General features: G+C 42.4%; 1 long non-coding RNA gene across 1 annotated transcript; it reads right to left on the bottom strand.

Annotated features, from left to right (window-relative positions):
- Nucleotides 1–3,586: 3,586 nt before the first annotated feature.
- On the bottom strand, nt 3,587–5,635 carry LOC139381594 (uncharacterized). The gene is made up of 2 exons (XR_011628566.1): nt 5,586–5,635; nt 3,587–4,691 (listed from the first exon to the last, which is right to left on the bottom strand). It is a non-coding gene; the product is annotated as an uncharacterized lncRNA (long non-coding RNA).
- Between the last annotated feature and the right edge of the window lie 4,390 nt (nt 5,636–10,025).

Below are 10,025 nucleotides of genomic sequence, written 5' to 3'. Positions count from 1 at the left end.
AGTCTTATGGCCGATTGATTTCTTACTTTGTTACATTGTTCATTGCGAGCATAGGTCTCGTGGATGCAGTATTTTTCTGTTACTCATGAGCTAGTGGAATGTTGAACCAATCACACGAATGATGGCAGATGGACAGTTTCTTGTTTTTCCCACCACTCTTCATGGTGCACTTTGAAGACAGACTCAAAACAGAGCTCTGCTCCAATGGGCAGACTTGTATTTTGGCTACTGCATTTAGGCCCCTTTCATCTCTTCGCCTGTGACAGAGAGTATCATTATGGTCATTTCAAGCATTCCAACTGAGGGTGGAGACAGGGCCGCGTGCCAAACTTTCCTTTCACAGTTTCCAAGAGCCAGCCTCCCCAACACACACATTCACAGGCTACTCACTCCTCTACTGTGTTGTAGCTACCGAGCCCCACAAAGAAGCTTTTATTCGGGGGGAAAGGCAAGCAGTCATGGAATTCACTCTCAAAAGCAAGCCAGCCCCCCTCCATTCCCCTTCCTTACCGTCCTGAGTTACACCCTCTTGCCATATCCTGTACTCTCTGGCCAATCGGTAGAGCTGTGAGAGGCGTAGGCTTAGGGACTGAGAGTGCCAACCTCTATAAGACACCATGCCCTCCTCCGCCCCCACATACTACTCTGACATACTCTCTCAGACTCATACACACTGCTCTAGAGACGCTGACTACTCTTCAGAGACATGTCTTTCCTCTCAGGCATTTTGGGTGACTCGGCTGACAAATATGTGGACCAGGCAGTGGATACGGCAGGTGAGGGGGAGATGTGGGAAAGGGGGGAGGAGATGGGGTTGAGTGAGGAGAAGGGAGTGACGCACAGCTGGAACTGGTTTGTTTGACTTTTGTTCTGCGTGATTCATTTCTGTGGAGCGTTCCACTGTCCCACTTTGCATAGGCTGGAGTGAGGCTGGTAGCAGCTGGAAATGATTAAACATAGATTAATTTCACTTTCCTCTAAATATACACTTTTACACATAAACACACACAAACTGACGTTTACTTTTAAAACTCAGCATCCTTTGGTATAAGTTGGGCCTCTGTCATACAAACCTTGGCATTTAAGGGCGGTTGCTAGGCTTGGACAGACCTGACTTGTTTTTGTAATTTTTTCCATTGCCTTGGCCTCTGCGCTCAGATCAGCGTGTAAACTCAGCTCAGTGACATTCCTCTTTCAGCTGCAGTAAATAATGATCCGGCCATCTCTCCTCTAAACTCTTTGTAAGCATGTCAGCACGCTCTGAATCGATCTGATCCTCTGTTTTCACAGTTTCTCATTTACTCTAATTAGATGTTACAGAGAAAGTGAGATGAATCCTTCTGGATTTGACTGGCAACTGGAACCTCTGGCATCAGCATCAACTTGTGCTTAATAACCATGTAATTTATGGACAGCTCATGACGGGAAGCATACAAAATGCAATACATGGCATTTGTCTTTTAGAAATGTACTGGAAGCTAGGCCACAATTATGTTCAAATATGCATGTCCTGTTTGTTAAATGTGCATATCCTTGAAACTAGCTGCATTACAGTGTAATTACCGAGATGTCAACAACATGTAGGCCTAAGAAATGTTTGCTTGTACACCCATAGAAGGTCGTCGTGAATGTGGCATCTGCGACCAAATAAATAAAACCACCGATGTATTTTATATCGTAGACTGTTGCAGTCTCTGAAATATCTTCAAATACGACATCACACAGTTTATTAAACTTTAAAATACAGTAGAAGGGTGTCATTACAATAATAATAATAATAATAATAATCACCTTTTAGTTTCATGCATCATATATGTTTCTGGTCAGATTTCTAAACAGTTCACTTGGTGATGTTTCGCAGCTAAAGTTGCCAAAGAAAAGGTGAAGAGCATGCTTGGAGGGGATGATTCAAAGAAGGAGGAGTCCAGCGGGGGCAGCAGTGGGGGTATTGGAGGATTGTTTGCAGGATCAAAGGATGACGACAAGGGCAAAGACAAAGAGGGAGGCGGCTTCGGAAGTCTCTTCTCTGGCAAGGATGAGAAAGAAGAGTCAAGTACTGGAGCAGGTGGGGCCGGAGGAGGTAACAGAGGTAAATCAACTTACATTTGGTAATAAATAAATACCCTACATTACATAGTACAATAATGTACAAATTACATAGTATTATGAAGTACAAACCTCATGCATCCTATTCAGGTGTGCTTACTTGCTTAAGGCTACTTAAAGTCAATTTAGAAAAAACCCAGCTTAGGGCCACGGAAAGTCCTTCTAGAAAAAAGCTGTATCCCTTCTAAACAAAACCCTTTCAAAACTCTTCTCTGACCTGGCACCCAAATCGTTGAAAAAAACTTCCCCGTAATGTCAGGACCAACTATGTGTATAAACCCTGGATTGATTATGTTACTGTCACCAATGAGAGGCTTTGAAGCCACAAGCCGCCATATTGGTAACCCTCATTAGGAGCAGTCCTCCCTCTATAGGAATGAATGGAATTCTACAGTATTTTTTAAAAAAAAGACAAAATGACATGTATTTAAGTATGTATTTGTTGTAGTGGGGACAATAACATTAGTACTCTCTAAAAATGGAATGTTTTTATATAACATGTTTATGTTTAGTTCACATAATATCATTTAAGAGTCTGCATTAAGGTGTCTTTTCAGAAAAGCTCCAAAGTATAGTATTTAGTTTTTTTTACAATGGAGGAGTACAAAATGGCTGCGATGAAGCTTCCAAACAGCACCCCCTGCCTGTCTTCTATGTTTAATACACTTTTATGTGCACTGTCAAACACAGGCTTTTATCTGCAACAGGTCAATTTGATGGAAATACATTTCTGGAAGGGAAAATGTGCATAGGCCTATTGTTTTAATGCAGATTTTAGAATGTTCAGCATGAAAATCTGTTGCCAATTGGATGGAAAGAGTGATATGTGGTTGTGTCACCTAGCTAAATCGCTCTGCATAAGATATTCTAATACATGACTCAAATGTAAATATATTGCCTGATATAAGCTTTGCAGCTGTTTTTGCTGCTGCTGTTTAGACAAGAAGTCATGTTGAGTTCCATCTGTATCCTTGCAACCTTTGGTCATGTTTATTTATAAAATCTACAATTCTGCTAAACTCTGCTTATCCTTCAGACCTGACAGACACACTGGGAGACATTGCAGGAGAGATGTCTGGTGAGAGTGACGACAAATCTAAGGACAACAGCGCCGCAGACCAAGTGCTGTCATTTGGGAAAAGTCTCTTCGGCTGAGTCAGACTTTGAAGCGGTTCCTCTCATTGTCAGTCAATCTGACAGACCTCTGGTTAAAGCCTATGAAGAATATATTATTTTACCCTCATAATCTATTATTATCACTATGCTACATTGTGAAATGTTATGTATTATATTTGAAAAGTAAATAAAAATGTTTATTTCAAAAGTCTGTTGAATTAGGTACAGCGGAGATTACGCAACCAAAACCTAGCTATTGATATACAAAATAAGCTGAATTTTGCCCCAATGGAAAAATCTTTGCATACCCCATGGGGAATCATGGTTTCTGGTTTGAATCAATGAATACATTACATAAAAACAATTGAGCATTTTAAAGTTTAATTCTGTATCAACAAAAAGGCAGTACAAATTCTCTTACATAGAATCCCAAAGCAGTCAATCAAGGCCGTTCTCACATATTCCCTCCCATCTCCCCTTCCAGTAGCCTTCAGCACAGAAACCATTCTGATATGGCTCAAATTCTGAGGCAAGACAAAGCATTCAGGTTTAGAACAAAGACACCGAAAAGGTGAACAGAACAATCTTCTGGAATTCAGCGTTTTAGTGTTGCGCCAACCTACTTACAAACATATAATGAGTCTGTATTTGTAACAAATGTATTTTATGATATCATCTTGAATAGTGTAGAAGCACACGTTGTGCACTGCTTTATAAGCGCACTGAAGTCTTATTGGGAGACTTTAAATAGAAAGAACATTCTGGTGTAGGTAAGAAAACTTTCTCCATTTAGGTAAACATTTGCTCCATTTCACCACAGGAGAAACCGGTGCAATTAAGGCTTTAAGTGTGTTTCTGATATGCTCTACATTCTATTATATTGACTAATTTACTCAAATCTGTCTGTAGATCCATAACAGATGCTGAAAAAGCACAACACTGATTCATAAAAGCAGTATCCCGTGAAAGCTGTAGACCAGCATTTTTGGTGTTTACTGGCATAAGAATATAGTAACAGGAATAAATGGGTTGGAGTCCATAGAATGACTGAGAAAATAAACGAGGTTTCGACAGTAAAGAAAAAAATGACCATAGACACAGTAGCGTCATAGAACAGCCCTACTGGATTTAAGGCAAGCTAGAACATGGGTTCTCTTGAAGACATGAGAACGCAAAAGAATGTGCATATTGCTTGGCTGGTTTTACATATACAACGAGTAAAGCTAATGGTCATGTGTAAAATGTAAACACTTGATATGTTGTGTGATTGTTGGGGGGGTGGGGGGGGCCTGGGTCTGCTCGGGTGGACGGACAGACAGACGGAGGCGGGCGGGGTGGTGAGGAGCCGCCTATGTGAAGGTAACACCAGCCTCGTTGTACACCTTGAAGACCTTCTCGATGGCGTTGACGTACGCTGCCGTCCTCAGGTCAAGGCCCAGGTTGTACTTGTTAGCGGTGCGCATGATTTGCTAAAAAGGGGAGAGAAAACAAAGAATATAAACTCAACCAAGATGTTCATCTCCGTGTCCCTTCAAGTAATCATTATTTTCCCATCCTCCATTTCTTACCTACTGCAATACACCACTATTGTTCCATTATCAATGCAGTGATCCATTTCCACAGGATAATAAAGCATCTCTATGTGTACTTTTAAAGAAATAACCCCCAGGGAGCAATAAGCAAGTAACAAACCAGCAGACTCTTATGCAGTATGTCTGCACAGAGTACTACATTTCCTGGGAGATGGTATAGGCAGCCCCATATGATGCAGGGGGATGTCATTCCACAAAGGCTGGATCCTCAGTCAGACGTGACATTAAAGTCATCAGTGTTTGTGGGATAGATAGTGTGTTAATGGTAGAGGGGAGCAGGGTAACGGTCTGAATCTTCATCCTATCGCTGCTCTCTCTGGCATCAGTGCTAGCAATGATGAGAGACTAACAAAGCCCTGGCTGCCCCAGTTACCACTGCTCGCACGCACAGCAAACCGGTGAGAGAGGATGTGGGTGTGGATGTGGGTGTGTGTGTGTGTGTGTGTGTGTGTGTACCATGTTCGAGAGCGATTTATTTTATGAGCTTGAATGGGGAACAAAAAAAATTGTGGCAAGATAGCAGTGAAAAGGGAATATGAGCTTAGTGCTGTTTGGGTAATGAGATGTGTAAAACAGAAATGGAGCTTGTCACTAGACCGTTGAAGCATGACTTCAACTTTCAAGACTTCATTTCCCCGAACAGGAGTAATGGGATGCCTCAGGACCTTGTGTTGGATTAACACAGCATTTCCTTTGAATAAAACCCCTGTCCCTGGACCTGTGAGGAACCATTTAGCCCAGATAATCATGTTTAAGCAATCGGCCTCTTACCCTGGCAGACCTCTCCATGGTGTAGGCCAGTCCTGAGTGCACAATGTCCTGAAGCTCCCTGGAACCAAACAGAGAAAAATACATTGAAAATAGGGCTCAGAGCTCACATTTAGCCCACTAAACTAAACCCTTACTCATCTCTGGAGAAATGCAGCTTAACTGTGATATACAGAGTTCCAAACTGCATCTGGAAGCAACGTCAGCACAATAGCTGTTTGTCGCAAGATTCATGAAATGGTTTTCTATGGCCGAGCAGCCGCACACAAGCCAAAGGGCACCATGCGCAATGCCAAGTGTCGGCTGGAGTGATGTAGAGCTCACCGCCATGATTCTGGAATGAGATGTTTGACCAGCAGGTGTCCATATACTCTTGGTCATGTAGTGCTACATTTTGGCCATGTAGAGTGTTGCAACCAAGGACAGACGATGTTTACGCTCTACGCACTTTAGCTGCCCTGTTCTGTGAGCTTGTGTGAATTACCACTTTGCGGTTGAGCCGGTTGCTCCTGGACGTTTCCACATCACAATAACAGCACTTACAGTTGACCGGGGCAGCTCTAGCAGGGCAGAATTTTGACCAACTGACTTGTTGGAAAGGTGCCACGTTGAAAGTCACAGAGCTCTCCAGTAAGGCCATTCTACAGCCAATGTTTGTCTATGGAGATTGCATGGTTGTGTGCTCAACTTTATACACCTGCCATCAACGAGTGTGATCGAAATAGCCAAATCCACCAATTTGAATGGGTGTCCACATACTTTTGTATATATATTGTATATCATATATTAATAAAATATTAGGGGTATTGTTTGATTGAAGAGAGAGTAATCCACGATCATAGAAAGGCCAGTGTGGGGAGGGTTGTACTCACAGCGATCCCGGCCTGGAACTCAGAGGTAGGGACCACAGGGATGGTTCCTCCATGCTTCCCAAACTTCCTCTCCCGACTCTCCTGGACGGACACTGAGGGAGACCACAGACAGTTCATATGTATATGACTAGATGATGTATATTATGTTGTAGTGAATATGGATATGAATCTGACTAAATCCTCATTGAACCATCATGAAGGATACAGCTCATAAATCTTCAATTTTAGGTCATTTAATAGTTATTTCACTTGCATTAATAATATGGTATAAATGTTCTCTTTCTTCAAAAACGTTATGGGTTTGGCAATTCACAGCCGTATCTATTCTGATCTCTTTTCCATGTCTCCAACACTGCCCAGTCTTGCCACTCTCGAGGGACTAGGGAATGGCTTCAGCTTCTGAAATATTCAGAAACCATCCCACTCTGTGACAAGCATAACCCCAGCTCAGTCCTCCACTGCAATGTACTGAAAACCGAATCTACATACATGTTCTGAGGGGCTTTTGTGTGAAAATGCATGTGCACAATATCAGACTGCCTCATTGATGCTGCTGATAGACCGGGAAGAGAGAAAGAGGGTGAGTGTTAGACAAGGCCTGCAGACAGTCAGCATCCACCTCTTCCTGGAAACCCTACATAAAGTGACTGACAATAATGTTCTCGCTCACCAGGCACGGAGGAGGGGCTGTACTCTGTGTGCTGTGTGTGTGTGTGTGTGTGTGTGTGTGTGTGTGTGTGTGTGTGTGTGTGTGTGTGTGTGTGTGTGTGTGTGTGTGCTGTGCGCGCGTGTGTGTGTGTGTGTCTGCGTGCCTACTCTGCAGTCCAATACATTTTTTATGTGCAACATGAGTCACAGCTGTAAAAAAACAACATTGTGTTTAATCAGCCTCGGGTTTGACATTTCTAATAGTTCTCATTCCCACTCTAACAAATCTCCCCGTTGACACGGGAAGTAATTAAAGATTTACACTTTAGTATAATACAAGATCAACAACATCCATCTTTGTGACTTAACAGAGAGCAGGCTGAACTTAGTAGGAGCGAGTGCTTCGCTACAGGTAGAGAAATGTCAGACTTACTGAGCAGGTGGTAGTTGGAGTCCCTCTCGTACTTGAAGGTCAGTCTACCGTAGCTGACATGGTTTAGGTTCTTCAGCCACTCAAAGTAGGAGACAGTCACTCCACCAGCATTCAGGTACATGTCCTAAATAAACAAGAGATGGTGAACGTTTACAGACACCAACATTACAGCTTAATGTAACATACAGTCGTGGCCAAAAGTTTTGAGAATGACACAAATATTAATTTCCACAAAGTCTGCTGCTTCAGTGTCTTTAGATATTTTTGTCAGATGTTACTATGGAATATTGAAGTATAATTACAAGTGTTTCATAAGTGTCAAAGGATTTTATTGACAATTACATGAAGTTGATGCAAAGAGTTAATATTTGCAGTGTTGACCCTTCTTTTTCAAGACCTCTGCAATCCGCCCTGGCATGCTGTCAATTAACTTCTGGGCCACTGATGGCAGCCCATTCTTGCATAATCAATACTTGTAGTTGGTCAGAATTTGTGAGTTTTTGTTTGTCCACCAACCTCTTGAGGATTGACCACAAGTTCTCAATTGGATTAAGGTCTGGGGAGTTTCCTGGCCATGGACCCAAAATATTGATGTTTTGTTCCCCGAGCCACTTAGTTATTACTTTTGCCTTATGGCAAGGTGCTCCATCATGCCGGAAAAGGCATTGTTCGTCACCAAACTGTTCCTGGATTGTTGGGAGCAGTTGCTCTCGGAGGATGTGTTGGTAACATTCTTTATTCATGGTTGTGTTCTTAGGCAAAATTGTTAGTGAGCCCACTCCCTTGGCTGAGAAGCAACCCCACACATGAATGGTCTCAGAATGCTTTACTGTTGGCATGACACAGGACTGATGGTAGCGCTCAACTTGTCTTCTCCGGACAAGCTTTTTTCCGGATGCCCCAAACAATCGGAAAGGGGATTCGTCTGAGAAAATTACTTTACCCCATTCCTAAGAAGTCCAATCCCTGTACCTTTTGCAGAATATCAGTCTGTCCCTGATGTTTTTCCTGGAGAGATGTGGCTTCTTTGTTGCCCTTCTTGACACCAGCCCATCCTCCAAAAGTCTTCACCTCACTGTGCGTGCAGATGCACTTACACCTGCCTGCTGCCATTCCTGAGCAAGCTCTGTACTGGTGGTGCCCCGATCCCGCAGCTGAATCAACTTTAGGAGACAGTCCTGGCGCTTGCTGGACTTTCTTGGGCACCCTGAAGCCTTCTTCACAACAATTGAACCGCTCTTCTTGAAGTTCTTGATGATCCGATAAATGGTTGGGTTAGGTGCAATCTTACTGGCAGCAATATCCTTGCCTGTGAAGCCCTTTTTGTGCAAAGCAATGATGGGATTCCATTCATTTGCATGGCAAAGAGGGACTTTGCAATGAATTGCAATTCATCTGATCACTCTTCATAACATTTTGGAGAATTTGCAAATTGCCATCATCTAAACTGAGGCAGCAGACTGTGAAAATTAATATTTGTGTCATTCTCAAAACTTTTGGCCACGATTGTATAGGCATTCTTCACAGATGAAAGCAGGTTCACACTGAGCACATGTGACAGACGTGACAGAGTCTGGAGACTCACCAGAGGTAGCCTGACTGCCATTAGGTACCGAGATGAGATCCTCAGACCCCTTGTGAGACCATATGCTGGTGCGGTTGGCCCTGGGTTCCTCCTAATGCAAGACAATGCTAGACCTCATGTGGCTGGAGTGTGTCAGCAGTTCCTGCAAGAGGAAGGCATTAATGCTATGGACTGGCCCGCCCGTTCTCCAGACCTGAATCCAATTGAGCACATCTGGGACATCATGTCTCGCTCCATCCACCAACACCACGTTGCACCACAGACTGTCCAGGAGTTGGCGGATGCTTTATTCCAGGTCTGGGAGGAGATTCCTCAGGAGACCAACCAATTTTTGTGTGATTTTGTCAGCACATTCAACTATGTAAAGAAAAAAGTATTTAAGAATATTTCATTCATTCAGATCTAGGATGTGCTATTTTAGTGTTCCCTTTATTTTTTTGAGCAGTGTATATATATATATACTGAGATCATGTGACACCTATATTGCACACAGGTGGACTTTAACTAATTATGTGACTTCTAAGGTAATTGGTTGCACCAGATCTTATTTAAGGGCTTCATAGTAAAGGGGGTGAATACATAGACACGTACCACTTTTTATTTTTTTGAATTTTTTGAAACAAGTAATTTTTTAAATTTCACTTCACCAATTTGGACTATTTTGTGTATGTCCATTACATGAAATCCAAATAAAAATCTATTTAAATTGCAGGTTGTAATGCAACAAATAGGAAAAATGCCAAGGTGGCTGAATATTTTATTTATTTTATAAGGTAGGGATGTGAATCAGAAAACCAGTCAGTATCTGGTGTGACCACCATTTGCCTCATGCAGCTCAACACAATATATTCTACTAAATGCCTCAAATGTAAATATATTGTCTGATTTAAGCTTTGCAGCTGTTT

Source organism: Oncorhynchus clarkii, chromosome 23 (genome assembly GCF_045791955.1).
Source record: "Oncorhynchus clarkii lewisi isolate Uvic-CL-2024 chromosome 23, UVic_Ocla_1.0, whole genome shotgun sequence".
Classification (NCBI taxonomy): domain Eukaryota; kingdom Metazoa; phylum Chordata; class Actinopteri; order Salmoniformes; family Salmonidae; genus Oncorhynchus; species Oncorhynchus clarkii.
This window is presented reverse-complemented; position numbering and strand designations above follow the sequence as displayed.